Source organism: Pan troglodytes, chromosome 5, assembly GCF_028858775.2.
Source record: "Pan troglodytes isolate AG18354 chromosome 5, NHGRI_mPanTro3-v2.0_pri, whole genome shotgun sequence".
Taxonomy (NCBI): domain Eukaryota; kingdom Metazoa; phylum Chordata; class Mammalia; order Primates; family Hominidae; genus Pan; species Pan troglodytes.
The window spans coordinates 134,384,614-134,398,427 of NC_072403.2; the positions used below are offsets into that span (position 1 = coordinate 134,384,614).

General features: G+C 37.2%; 1 protein-coding gene across 8 annotated transcripts in view; it reads left to right on the top strand.

Annotated features, from left to right (window-relative positions):
- The window catches only part of PKIB (cAMP-dependent protein kinase inhibitor beta), a 256,176-nt gene that overhangs the window by 31,372 nt on the left and 210,990 nt on the right, over nt 1-13,814 (top strand). Inside the window, exon 4 of one of the 8 annotated variants that reach the window (XM_063813402.1) lies at nt 4,042-4,115. The exons of the other annotated variants lie outside the window; for them this stretch is intronic. The gene's annotated coding sequence lies outside the window, so the exon portion shown is untranslated. The remainder of the gene's footprint in view (nt 1-4,041; nt 4,116-13,814) is intronic. 8 annotated transcript variants of the gene reach the window in all.

The window sequence follows — 13,814 nt, forward strand, 5'->3', positions numbered from 1 at the left end:
TTAAATGAATTTTCTTTGTGTTCAAACAGTGTATCTTTATTGGAGAGTAGTTAGTGGGAGTGGGCTTAACTAGGAGCCTGTACGTCTGTCCACATTTTAATGTTTTAAAGGAGTATCTTTTTTCTTGAACACAGTGTTTACAGATAAGAGAGCAGGTCTCGCTCTGAGCATGGGAACATGATGGCAATTAGGAGGCTTTCCTCCTCAGAGGCCTCTTGTGGCTTTCCACAACTTATTGTCCCATATTTTTATGGCCAGTTTATACAGGCACCCCACAAGCCTTTTCCCAACATGTCCCCCTTTTTTCTTTTTTAAAACTGTCATTGTTATTATGGTTTGTTTGTGGTGTCTGGTCTCTCTCCAGAGGTGTCTTTCGCATCTGTAGACTAAAAGTAAACAGCATAAATAGATACACATTAAAGTAAAATTTGTAATAGTTGATCCTCCAGTGGTCTTAATTTATTTAAGAGGGTTTTCGTTTGAAAGTCCATTAGTAGTTTTGGTGAGAATGTCAGTCTCAGGCAGGAGAGTTGAATGACCCTGAGTCCCTTTAAAAACCTGTTTTATTAATTTGGCTAAATTTAATATTAATTTTTTATCCCTTTTTTTAGATGATATTTAACTTTTTTAAAATGATGTTTAGTAGTATTATATGAATAGGGAGTTATGTAGAAATCAGAAGTATTTTAATCACATTGTATTTGTAATTGATGCTTTAAGCTTATTATATGATCTTTCATTTAAATAACAGTCTATATAAGATTATTTATTTGATTTGTTAATTGTTGGTCTGTTTAGGTCTAAGTTCCTCAATTTTTGAGGAATTTTTTTGTCAATTATTGACATATTTTGTAGTTTGAATAGAGGAGTGTAAAGTAATTCCAGCAGCCACAGCAGTAGCTGTGACTGCAATAAGGCCCATAATGACTGTTATAAGGCTAAAAATAAATCTTTTTGTTTTGGTAAACACTTTTTTTTTAACATTTTTGTGACCATATGAATGGAAGGAGAGGCTTTTTAAGGTCTATTGAGGAAAACTGGTATCCAAACTTTTTTTAAAATCTTTACCAGTAACACAGATGTTTTTTCACCAAATGTGAAATCAATACAGGTGAAAAGGTGACAGTTTTGACAAGTAATAGTTTGATAATTAGGTCGAATATTAATATTTTCAAACATTAACATAAAAGGAGGTTTGACAGAACTTTGGGCACTGTTCGGTGGGAAGAAAACTGATACACAAATTGAAGTCTCTCATCATTTTTTTAAAGATTATATATATTTTTAAACCCGAATATGAGTTTGGGCCATCATTAACTTCCATAATTTGGGAATTATGTTTAGGGCCTATTATTGGTTTAATTATTTTTGGATGTGGGCCAGCCATACTAAAATTGGCCCAAATTATGGGAAACTGGGCATGTTGTTTAGTGTAAGTAGTGTCATCTTTTTGATAGTATAGTTTTTGTTTCAGTCCTGTCATGTATTTATTATTTTGATTGGTACAATTAACTGTAAAGGTCCCCTTAGGAGACCAATTAATGACGATTTTTTAGGAATTATTTTGTAGTACCAGTGTGATTAGAGATGTAATTTTTTAAAATTAATATTTTTAAATTTTTTCACCATTGTTGAGGCTGTTAATCCCTCTTTTTGGGGGGTTTAAATTGTTTTAATTGAACCAAACTTTGTGAATGATCTGGGTTCTATTTAGAAAATAAATGATAGAGTACTGGTTTTTTATTATGACCTGGAATTTTAACAGTCAATGTTGTCAGTAGTCTTTTAGGCAACTGATAGTTGGCCCTATGTAAAGAGGGGGAACTGATAACTCATGGACACATTTATTAACATTTCTTTCTTCTCTGGGTGAGAGGGTTTATAAGTATCTGTAGGCTCAGGCATCTAAACACTATTATTAACATAAACCTCAACCAGGGGTTTTAACCATGTAACAGGCCTAATTAAAGGCAGAAATGGGACATATATCTAATAGGTATAATTTTGGTTTGTTGTAGTTACAGGGAGACTTACCGTCATAGTAATTACCGTAATTACAGTCACCATCAGGTTACTTGAAGTTAGTGGGTTTTGTTTTGTCTTTAGGTGTTTTTTTTGTAAGTTGGGTCCATCATTTGATTTGTTTTCAAGCTGGTGGGCTCATTTGATGGGTTTTGTTGGTCTTTATCTGGTTGGCTGAAATGTGTATTTGAGCCATCAGGCGTGTTGGGGGCGGGGGTGGAAATCTTGGCTTAAAAAATTTTTTTTTTTTTTTGGAATTTTGTTTATGGTAGAGTTTAAGATGTTTTGTAGGTACCCAAACTGGAAGTTGTTTTTTTTCTGGGGAAATACAAACAAACCCTCTTTCCCATGTAATAACTTTTCCTCTTTTTTAGGTCTTTGTTTTCGAGTTTTTTTTACCACACGGGTTTTTCTTTATGAACATTTACCTTTTGTCCTGTTAAGTGTTGTTTAGTTGTTGTAGTAACCTGATTTTGGGAGATGTTTAAAAAAATTTAAGGTAACAAGAGCCAATTGTAACTGTATATGAGGGGTGGAATATTTTTAATTTTTTTAATTTTTTGTTTATGTAATTGTATTTTTAAGATTTGATTGGCTTGTTTCACAATTGTTTGTCCTTGAGAATTATAGGGAATACTTGTGTTGTGTTTAATGTTTTATTGTTTTAAAAATGTTTGGAAAGATCTACTACAGTAGTCTGGTCCGTTGTCTGTTTTTAATTTTTGTGGAATTTCCATGACAGTAAAACAGGAAAGTAAGTGTCTTTTTATATGTGTTGTAGTCTTGCTGGTTTGGCAAGTAGTCCATATAAAATAAGAATATGTATTTATGGTTGCATGGACATAAGAAAGTTTGCCAAATGTAGGAACGTGGGTGACGTCTGTTTGTCAGATTATGTTAGGTGTCAACCCTCAAGGGTTAACACCAGTTTTTTGATGCGGTAGTTGTAGTACCTGGCACTGAGGACAATGTTGTACAATGTCCTTGGCCTGATTTTACATAATTTGATATTTGTTTTTAAGTCCTGTTGTGTTAAGGTGTAAGGTGTGTTATTGAGTGGAAACTTTGGGCATTAGTAAGTGTGGGGGAAACCAACAAGTCAGCTTGTTTATTAGTCTTAGTCAAGGGTCCTGGAAGATTGGTATGTGCTCAGATATGAGTTATATAGAAAGGAAAACCCTGAGTACGCACAGCTGTTTGTAAAGAGTTGAACAATTGATAAAGCTGTTTACCAATAATATATTTAATTAAGGCAGTTTTAATATGTTGAGTAGCTTGTACAACATAAGTTGAATTTGAAACAATATTAACTGGCTGATTAAAATTTTTTTTTTTTAGAGACGGAGTCTTGCTCTGTCGCCCAGGCTGGAATGCAGTGACACCATCTCGACTCACTGCAAGCTCCGCCTCCTGGGTTCACGCCATTCTCCTGCCTCAGCGTCCCGAGTAGCTGGGACTACAGGTGCCCGCCACCATGCCCAGCTAATTTTTGTATTTTTAGTAGAGACGGGGTTTCACCATGTTAGCCAGGATGGTCTTGATCTCCTGACATAGTGATCCGCCCACCTCAGCCTCCCAAAGTGCTGGGATTACAGGCGTGAGCCACCGCGCCCGGCCTAAAATTTTTTAATACTGTAATTACTGTTTGTAATTCAGCTCTTTGGGCTGAGGAAAAGTTAGTGTAGATAACTTTATCACATGGTCCCACATATGTCGCTTTTTCAGTACTAGAGCCATTAGTAAAAACAGTTACAGTTCCTTTTAAAGGGGCATTAGGAGTAATTTTTGGAAGAAACCATGTAGTTAATTTTAAGAACTGGAAAATTTTATTTAGGATAATGATTATTAATACATTTAACAAATTTTGTTAAATTAACTTGTCATGTAACTGAATTAATAAATGCTTGTTTAACCTGGTTTTTATTTATTGGAACTACAATCTTATTGGGCTTAGTGCCATAAAGTTTAACAATTTGTATATGAGCCTGTCCAATTAAAATTGTCTTTTTTTTTTTTAAGATGGAGTCTCACTCTGTTGCCCAGGCTGGAGTCCAGTGGTGCGATCTCGGCTCACTGCAAGCTCTGTCTCCCAGGTTTGCGCCATTCTCCTGCGTTAGCCTCCTGAGTAGCTGGGACCACAGATGCCCGCCACCATACCCAGCTAATTTTTTTGTATTTTTTGTAGAGACAGGGCTTCACCATGTTAGCCAGGATGGTGTCGATCTCCTGACCTCGTGATCTGCCCACCTCGGCCTCCCAAAGTGCTGGGATTACAGGTGTGAGCCACCACACCCAGCTTAAAATTGTCATTTGATCAAATATACTGTAAGCATTTTTATGGTATTATGTGGCAAAAAGGACCACTTAACTAAATCATCATTTTGAATAATAACCCCCATTGGGTAGTGGGAAGTAGGGAACACTGTGAATTGTAAAGGCAAGTCTGAGTCAATCCTACTGATCTGGGCTTGTTGAGTTTTTTTTTTTAATTACTTTTAATTCTTTTATGGCCTTGGGTGTTAGTTTTTTTTTACTGTGCAAGTTGAAATTTTTTTCTCAATATTGAGAAGAGATTAGATATAGTATAAGTAGGGATCTTTAAGTTGGGCTGAATTCAATTAGTATCTTCTAACAATTTTTGAAAATTATTTAAGGTTTTTAAAGAATTTTTTTTAATTTGAACCTTTTGAGGCTTAATGGCTCTATTCTGCACTTGTATTTTCAAATACTGAAAAGGAGTGGTTTTTTGAATTTTTTTCAGGTGTTCTAAGCAATCCAGTGTTTGTAATTGTCTTTTGTAAAGATGAATAACATTGAATAAGTTGGTTTTTATTTTTTGTTGTACACAGTATGTCATCCATATAATGAATGATGTAACAATCTGGAAATTGATTTTTAACAGTCTGGATAGCTCTGTCTTCAAAAGTTTGACAAATTGTGGGACTGTTTAACATACCCTGAGGCAAAACTTTTCAATGATATCTGGCTGTAGGTTTTTTGTTATTAACGGCAGGGATGATAATGGTACATTTTTCAAAACCTGTCTCTGTTAAAGGAATTGTAAAAAAGTAGTCTTTTAAATCTATAATAACAAGTGGCCAGTCTTTAGGGATCATGGTGGGAGATGGGAGCTCGGGTTGTAAGGCTCCCATTGATTGAATTACAGCATTGACTGCTTGCAAGTCAGTCAGCATGTGCCATCTACCAAACTTTTTAAATTACAAATACTGGGGAATTTCAAGGAGAGAAAGTGGGTGAAATATATCCTTTTTTTTAGTAGTTTAACTATTTTATGAAGTGTCCCCAATTTTTCCTTAGGGAGCAGCCACTGTTTGACCCAGATAAGGTGCTGGGTCGGGCCTGAATTGTTCCTTCACTGTAATGAATGGCAGGGTGAGCCTGAATGCCCCCTTTTCATAATGAACTGTGGGTTGGGCAATAATAGGCGCAGCAAGCCGAGTCATGGTGAGCCAAGTCTTGGGCTCCCTCTCCTAGAAGGTGGCCATTTCGGACATTTCTCTGAAGGAGCCATGGGCTGAACAATTTTTTGAGTAGGTTTAGGGAGACTGGGGGGATTGGCAGAAATCACCTCTGGAGTCTCCTTTTTGTTAGTACTTAGTAGAGGTGGTTCAGGGTCCTGATCATTAGACTCCTTTCTCTCCTCCTTTGACTCAACCTCATCATTTGTCTGAAAAGGCACCAGTGCTGCATGCACCAATGACCAAACTGACCAAACAGGCAAAGGAATTTCCTTTCCTTTTCTATTTGTTTTTTAAGGTCCTCTTCAACTCTTTCCCAATTTTTTAATTTCACAGTTCTCTGTTTTCGGAACCAAGCACAAAATTGTTCCACAGCATAAAACAAATCCATAAGATTTTCCGTATCAACTTTTACCCCACCACACTTCAAGAGCTGTCATGGCAAGCTCAAATATGTGGTGTACTTACTTTCAGTTTGTCCCATTTGTGTCCCTAGCTTTCTCCGAGTGCCCTGTTTACCTGCAGAGCTTAAAACTTTTTTGTCCTCAGGAGTCCTTTGTCCATCGGTCCTCCATTTCACACACTTGAGCGTTTCTTCAGTGGATTCTTTTGGGTCCCATGTTGGGTGACAAAATGTTGGGGGCACCACCCGTAGGGTACCCGAACTCTAGTGGTGACAAAGGAATGAGAAGAGACGGATCAAGAGTTCTTTAAAATGGGAGCCAGGGGGCCAGTTGTAAAATGGAGGCTGCAAAAGGCGCCGAGCTCTGGTTTCCACAGTATTTATTGAGTACAGTCACTTAGATCTAAGAAGCAGATGTTCAGGGCAAAACAGTGAAAGGGAGGCAGTACGTCATAGGCGTAATCTACGGTAATAGTGGTTTAAATGAATTTTCTTTGTGTTCAAACAATGTATCTTTAACTTATCAGAGAGTAGTTAGTGGGAGCGGGCTTAACTAGGAGCCTGTACATCTGTCCATATTTTAATGTTTTAAAGGAGTGTCTTTTTTTCTTGAACACTGTGTTTACAGATAAGAGAGCGGATCTCGCTCTGAGCATGGGAACATGATGGCAATTAGGAGGCTTTCCTCCTCAGAGGCCTCTTGTGGCTTTCCACAACTTATTGTCCCATATTTTTAGGGCAAGTTTATACAGGCACCCCACAGTCCTTTGTCCCAACAATGTCCTAACCTATTTAAAATTATAGTGGTATCCTAACACACCAGTACCTCAGAGGACTAAACTTTTAATTCAAGTAATATAAAATGCATTTTATTTTGCACATGTTTAAAAAATAAGAAAATGTCAATACTTAAAATAACTAGGTTAGTTTCTTCTTGAAATAGTCAAGAATATTCTTGGGATCTGTGGCTCCCATTCTCCTTAGTGAACTTCTCTTTCATTGCTCATTCCATAAATGTTCTCAACTTTCTCTCTTTTCCCTCTTCTCATTTTATATCAGATATTGGAAATTGGTGACTATACAGACCAAATCTGGTCTACAGATAGTGTATTATAATAGTAATTATTATTTTTTGGCTCTCGCAATACTTGGAAATAAATGGATTTAACATTTAACAATTTGGAGATTATATATGAGATCTGTTTTCAGCTTTTTTGAAAACCTGGACTCTCTGGACCATCTTGGCTGGCACTTCCACCTGTCCATAGTTAGCTTGAGCTGTGTGCCAGCTGCTCGTTTGGACAATACATGCTCTGTCCCTTCACCTACCACTCCCTTTGGTATCCTTCGAACACTGAGTCCAAGTCTCGGTTATCACTTATCACACTGAGACTGTTGTTTTTCTTATAGTAGAAAAGTATTCCTTGACATTTAAAATTAGAAAACGAAAGACCAAGACAGCTATGTGTTTAAAGGAAAATTAGACATGTCAATGTCCCAATTGCCCAAGAGGGCAAGTCAACCCTCTTCTCCCTGAAAGATTCATTCACTTCCTTAAGATTTAAACTACCATTTTTAATGTTTATAATTCTAAAATATATATCTCCCTTTCATAGTTTTCTCCTAAACTTCTTAGCCATATATTTGTATATATGTATAGGTGTGTATGTATATCCAATTTCTTAGTCAGCATCTCTGTTTGAATGTCTCACAGACACTTTAACCATGACATGCCTGATGTGGACACATCATCTTATTCCCTCGATTTACTCTTCCACCTCTGATCTTTCCTTGTGGTAGACCATATTATCATCCTCAATTGCTCATTCTTCCCTTCCCTGTAAGACCATTAATCTACATCCACTGCCATGTGCATACAGTACTAGCCTTAAGAGGAGCATACTTTCCCACACCATTTAGGCCAGGCTCAGCTACATGACTTGTTTTGACCAGTGAAATGTGAGCAGAATTGACAGTACACCAGTCTGAACAGAAGCTTTCCGTTGTGTAGTTTCACCAGCTCTCTTGCTTTTACTCTCTACCTTGAGAACTATAAATCACAGGTGAGTGATGCTTCTTCCAACTGGATCCTGGAGTGAAAGAACGACTAAATTGCTGGATAAAATATTTACATATATATATTTATATTCAATTTCAACTTTTACTTTAAATACAGGGGGTATATGTGCAGCTTTGCTACAAGAGTATTGTGAGTACATTGTGTGGTGTTGAGGTTTGGGTTGTAGATGTCATCACCCAGGTTGTAGTGAACATAGTACCCAAAGGGTAGTTTTTCACCCCGTGGGCTTCTCCTTCCCTCCCCTGTCTAGTAGTTCACAGTGTTTATTGTCCCGATCTTTAGTTCCATGTGGGCTCAATGTTTAGCTTCCAATTACAAGTGAGTTTGTGCAATATTTGGTTTTCTGTTCTTGTGTTAATTTCCTTGGGATTATGGCCTCCAGCTGTATCTATGTTGCTGCAAAGGACATGACTTCGTTCTTTTTAAATAGCTGCATAGTATTGCATAGTGTATATGCACCACATTTTCTTTATCCGTAGATAAAATATTTTTAAATGTATAATTATAAGGAAAGTGAGGGAACTTCACTAAGACCTGAAGCAATAAGAAACTGTGAATCTCTTTCTAGGTCAGTGCTGAAGTCAGCATTTGCACTAACAGCATCTGCTCATCCTTGGTGATTTAAAGTTTCATATTTTGGTGGACTGATAATCACAGATAGGAACACTTGGGCTCCTGTGCAAGGTGAGAGACTGGAGCAAGACTCAGAGGCAAATCCAGGAATTCTAAAAGGAACAGATTCCAGGGATGAATTCTTTTATTCAGGAAAATGGAGAGAATAAGAATGCTTGCCTTTTTTTGGCTTTGGCCATGAGTACACAGGGAAAAAAAAAAATTCTTTCTTTGAGAATTCTCAGTATGCCTTCCTTTTGGTTTGGGGTCACATTCCCTGTATGCCTGGAAAAAAACCCATGCCACAAATTTATGTAAAAGTGGTCCTGGGCTAGTAGTGTACACACAGGTTCCTGGCATTTTAGCAAACTCAAATTCTCTGTGGTGGTACATGCTTGAAACTCAGGCCACAAAGAAGTCATACTGATAAAGTTTAGAGAAACATGAGTTCACAAAAATATTTGAAAAGCACTTGGAAAAACAAGCTACCGCTGGCAAAATTTAGCAGAACAACAAAATGAAGAATCAGTTTCACAAAGTGGCATATATTTGAATGTTTAAAGACAATACAAAATCAGGGTTTAAAATATTTATCAGAATATAAGAGGCCTTGACCAGTCTCCTTTCCATAGATACCAAGATAGGAAATATTGCTTTAGAGAGTAGTGGGTTTTTTTGTTTTTGTTTTTGTTTCTCAAGTCCTTTTATTATTCATTTTTAACAACAGCCCAGGGATAGGGAACCAGGGGAAGTGGAAAGGGGAGAAGGGAGCCCCTACAACCCCTCCCAACTCACCCCTTCCCCTATTATGTATTTATAATCTATATGTAAGCCCCAGGGGTGAGAGGAAAAGGAAACTGCCTCACTGGAGTGGGGTAACCCATAGAGTGAAGTTATATTTAGGCTTTGAGTGACATTCATTCTATGCTTCTGTGCCTGAGGTCTTTGCAAGAGTAAATGGTACAGTTTGGGTGTGATTTTTTCTCTCTTGGTGTGCTTATAGCGATAAACTAACAGTAAAACTATTTTACTTTTACAGCTGGTATTAGTGTAGTTTCTTATAAATTCATATTTTTGGGGGGAAGAAAGAGTAACGCACTTAAGTGGACATTAACTCATAAAATATTCAACGCTATTATACAATACTAAATAATTTTCCATTTTCTGAACTATAATTTCATGATAAAACTCTGGATTTGAACCGTTTATTCCAGGTATAAATAAACAATAAAATACAAAAATGTCTTTTAAAATTATCTTTCTTCTGTTTCTGGCTTCTTCAAGCTCAATAAATATTAAACATTAAGAGTTGTCACTTGCAAAGAATGAAACATTTTAAATGACCAGCTTAATTTTAAAAAATACTTTATAATTTATAAAACAGAAGCTCATTTTCATTAGAAAAATTTTATTAGTTCAGATTCACACAAGTTTAAGTATAAATAAGAGAAAGTTAGGATTAAATAATACTTGAGAATAAAGGCAAAGTCTTCTCACATTTTTAAATACAACACAAACTTGAAGAACAAAGCATTTATTAAGAGATCCTTGAGAAATTACTTTAAGAACAGATAAGACAGATTAGCAGGTACCCCATGTACATGAGTGCCTCTATAGTTTGTTCATTTAGATAAGTCAAAAATTCTCACTTGAGATCTTGTTTATTAATTAAAATATTAGTAAACTATTTCTTCATGAGTTGTTTGTTTGTTTGTTTGTTTTTGAGATGGAGTCTTACTCTGTCACTAGGCTGGAGTACAGTGTCGCGATCTTGGTTCGCTGCAACCTGTGCCTCCTGGGTTCAAGCTATTCTCCTGCCTTAGCCTCCCGGGTAGCTGGGACTACAGGCTCGCACCACCACGCCCTGCTAATTTTTGTATTTTGGTAGAGACAGGGTTTCACCATGTTCACCAGGATGTTCTCCATCTCTTGACCTCGTGATCTGCCCTCCTCGGCCTCCCAGAATGTTGGGATTACAGGCGTGAACCACCACGCCCGGCCTCTTCATGAGTTTTTAATGATTCCTGGCTCATATTTGAAGTCAATGTCAGCTAAAAAAGCTATAATAACTAATGGGTTTCTCACAGAATCTACTATCATACAATTTAGTGTCCTGCAATAGAAAGTATAAATCTCAAAGAGCACACGCGTAACTACTTGAGCTGAGGAGTGAGCCAGTATCTGGCTTCCTGGAAGACTGTACTGTAAGTATGGAGCTGTCTTCTCTTTTGGTCGTCTGCTTCTCTCATCATTCAGGTGAATCCACTCATCCTCACCTTCAGGCTTCAGATCTGCTTCTTGGGGGACTGGTTTTTGCTTTAATATAACTCCATAGGAGACCTAAAGGTAAATCAAAGAGTTGGCTTTCAGTTCCCTGCGCCTCTTGCATGCTCCTCTTTTATGGTTGTGATCACTAATGCTCAGTCACTTGTTCGAGTTCTTGCCTTCAACTTCCAAGACCTTTGTTGCCTACTGTTAAGATGACTTCTTGGGTAATCAATATGTTCTCCTTGTCCTTGTCAATATTTACTAGGTGACTAATCCTATAGACCTTGCCTGTGTTCCCAGTTCTGATTACTCTGCTGGAGACTTCCAAGTTGGCCTGCTTAGCTGTATCATCTCTCATTCAGATCTGACGTATAGCAGGAGCCAGATTGACTGAAACTGAGGGGTTACATAAAATTCAGCATTAAGTAGGACAGATGAGTATTAGAAAGCAGAAGAGGTCCCACCACATAAGGCAATACTAAAACAAGTATTGAGATTGGGAGCATTCAAGGAATAAATTAGGGAGAAGAGACACGGAGCAATGGAAAAGTGAGAGATTTTGGTTAAATATGGACATATTGGAAGCTTTTGCCTGGTCTTCCAGGGATATTTGAAACGTGGCATTTAAAAGCTGGGGTGAGCAGGTACCCAATTCTAATTCTGTGCTGATAACCTCCTCCCACCCATAGTGTGGGAATGGTGCATGTGCCCTGGCCATGTATGGATCATTTGAGTCACTATTTAGTGGATTATGTCTTAGAATCTCAGCTTTTTAGAGGTTAAATGGTCTTTAAAAATATTCCATCACTTACGGATTATGTTTCTGTTTTTTTGTTGTTGTTCACTTTTTATTGAAAATATGCATTCAGAAAAGCATACAAATAAATGTACAATTTCTGGAATTTTTATGCTGAACACATTCTAATCACCATTCAAGTCAAGTTATAGAATGTTTTCAGTACCCTAGAAGCTTCCCTTGTACTCACCTTCAGGCATTATTCAACCCCACAGGTAACTAATATTTTGACTTCTATTAAAGAGACTTTTAAAAATATTGTTCTTTTATAAGTCTAATGCTTTTAGGAAATGTTTAAATATTAAACAAATATTCCCCTAAGCACTTACTGTGCACTAAACGATAGGGATTTTAAAAAGAATAAAATGTCATCTTTGCCTTCTAAAAAGAGGAGCTGAAAATGTTTTCTGCGAAAGTCCAGAGGGAAAATATTTTAGACTGCTTGGGCCACATGGTCTTTCTCATAATTATTCAGAGACATCAGTCTAAAGTGTTGTTTAACCCTTCTCCTGTTTGCCTTGAGAATACTCACTGGTGGCACTTACAGCTGCAGCATTTGCTCCTGGATAACTTTGCTACGAAATATCTGGCTTTTATTATTATTTTCACTTTGTCTATGTATATTGACTTTGGAAACAAAAGACATAATTCTATTTATGGCATTCTGTTTTTAGTAGTGGCATTTCCATTTACAAAATATAGTAATTCTTGATCACTGAATGTGTCAAATCCTAGAAAACATAGCATTCCTACATGTGATATTAACATCATTCTCAAACAGATATTGGCCCAAGAATCATTTGATGAATCCGATTTTTCCAAAATAGGTGATTCTGATGTTAGTTCTGTTTATAAATAACTCCAAAAATAGTTTTTATATTTTATTTTCACCTTAAAATTAGTCATATTTGCTTCAGCCTCAAAGAGCATGTTCATGTAAAATTAAATGAGTGCTGGCAGTGAGCTGCACTTTTTTTTCTCAACAGGTAAATGGTTAAAAGCAACCCCAGAAATGAATAAATGTGGCTGTGTCCCAATAAAACTTTATTTATGGAAACTGAAATTTGAATTTTATATAATTTTTACATGCTATGAAATGTTCTTCTTTGAGCTTATTTGCCCAACCATTTAAAAATGTAAAAGTTACTCTTAGCTTCTTGGTTGTACAAATGCAGGCAGTGGGCTGTATTTGGACTGTGGGCCTAGATTACCAACCCTGCTTTAAGAGTTCAAGATTTAAGGTAATCTAGAAGGGGATAGAAGAAAATAAGCAGATACTCTAATTTTAAACACTACATTAAGTCTTTTTAGAGTGGTACCTTCACAGTTTTATTGGAGTTCATTAGTGAGAGGGACTGACTCTATCCAAGTGTGTTGGGGAAGATTTCATGAAACAAAATGAGGGAGCAGCGCCCTGCTTTAGCTGTAGGTTGTCAGGACCTCTCTGGAGAGGAACGATTCGAGCTGAGAACTGAAGGGTGAGGCAGAGTGGCAATGGGAGAGCTGGAGGTCACGCCTTCCAAGCAGGAGGTAAAGCACATGAGAAGGTGCTGAGAGGGCCTCTGGCACATGGGAGAGGAGGAGTGCCTAGTGGGTGTCAGGCATTCAATAAATGTACCTATTGTTATAACCATCATGACCCCTTTTAGACCGAGAAACTAAGGAGTGAAGAATTAAGTCCATGAGGCTCACATTCATTAAGACAAATATATTTTATTTATGCATCATATGCTATTCATTTTATTTTTAAAGTATCTGTTAAAATACACTCAAATACAAAGATATTTTAAAAATTGGTCATTCAGACGCAGACTGAGCACCACATGCTGACCACTTTACTGTACTTTTCATTGTAAGATGAAATAGAAAGATGCCTCACTTTGGGGAATGTACCATCTAGAGGAAGAAGAAAATGCTATAATACAAGTGTGAGCACTTATTGGGTTGGAAGAGCCAAATTTGGGGGAGATAAGATGTTTTAGGCTAGGGGTACCAGTCCATGGGCTACTAGGAACCAGACTGCACAGCAGGAGGTGAATGGCTGTGGGTGAGCAAGCGTTACTGCCTGAGCTCTGCCTCCTGTCAGATCAGCAGCTCCTAGAGTCTCATAGGACAGTGAACATTGTGAACTGTGCATGTGAGGGATCTAGCTTG